This window comes from Bactrocera latifrons, unplaced genomic scaffold (assembly GCF_001853355.1).
Source record: "Bactrocera latifrons isolate USDA-ARS-PBARC rearing strain unplaced genomic scaffold, ASM185335v1 scaffold_51, whole genome shotgun sequence".
Classification (NCBI taxonomy): domain Eukaryota; kingdom Metazoa; phylum Arthropoda; class Insecta; order Diptera; family Tephritidae; genus Bactrocera; species Bactrocera latifrons.
Genome location: NW_017537168.1, coordinates 624,613 through 625,741, shown reverse-complemented (window position 1 = coordinate 625,741; position 1,129 = coordinate 624,613). Strand labels below are relative to the sequence as shown.

The 1,129-nt window shown below is 31.1% G+C and overlaps 1 protein-coding gene across 1 annotated transcript in view; it reads left to right on the top strand.

Annotated features, from left to right (window-relative positions):
- The first annotated feature begins 51 nt into the window (after positions 1-51).
- Positions 52-1,129, top strand: part of LOC108973882 — a 174,436-nt gene continuing 173,358 nt past the window's right edge. Inside the window, exon 1 of the mRNA XM_018941388.1 lies at positions 52-830. The gene's annotated coding sequence lies outside the window, so the exon portion shown is untranslated. The remainder of the gene's footprint in view (positions 831-1,129) is intronic.

The window sequence follows — 1,129 nt, the reverse complement described above, 5'->3', positions numbered from 1 at the left end:
AAAAAAAATTAAAAAAAAATTAAAGAAAATTAGAACAAAAATATTTTAAAAATCTTTTAGAGGATAACCGAAATTTGATAAAAAAAATTAGTTGGAAATAATTAGAACAGTGAGAGAGAGGTAAAAAGAGTGAGAGCGGTAGCGATATGGAAAGAGTGGTCGAGAAAGAGATAAAGAAGAGTAATAGTGAAAGAGAGGGAGAGAGAGAAATAATAAACTTAGGAAAATGTGTGACATAGAAAAGGAGCGAATGAGTTAAAACGATGAAAGAGAAAGAGAGAGTAATACTAAAGTCTAATTTCAAAATTATAAACAAAAACTATAAATTAAATGAACAACAATAATAATAAACAAATGGCAACAACAAATTATGTAATACGTAATAATGAAATCAATGCAGAAATTAACAAAAGTGGTGGTAATAAAAATTAATAACATATTAACAACAAGAATAACATTTATGGTATCACAATAAATACAACAGCAGACAGTTATAAATATTATAAACTTTGGACAGAATGTGCTATAATTGAAATCGCAAAATGCTTGATATGCAATGCACCAACAACTTGGGAACACAAAGTGCAAGAGCAACAATAACAATAACGACACACTATAAAGAGCATATAGAATGCATTTAACTTCTTTGACTTGTATAACTACATGCTAGTGCCAGCCGAATGGCGTCTTTTGATCGGAAACTGGTTGTGGTTGGGTGGCAGCAGCAGACGACCTTAGGGAGGGGCCTGAACGTTTTGCACCACAATAAGAATTACAGGCAGCAAAAACAAAAACAACAATTGCTGCAACAAGAATAAGCAAGCAAACAAGTAAGGCGGTTAAACTGGTCGAACAGGCTGCGCATTTGGCAATTAAAACTCGTATATGGGCATATACTAGGTGCATATACATACATACATATGTATTTATGTAATTGCGTGTATGAAGCCTTGTGCGCATGTGTATGTGTGTTGCATTCCTATCACAAGTGTCAGAGCTGCCTAGTGTGCGCAAACATTTTTATATAAAAGTTTGTGTTTTATAAAATTATTTATTATATTAGTTTTCCTTACAATAACTAAAATTTTATAATTTTTTATTCTAAAAATTTTCTGAACTTTTAATTTAT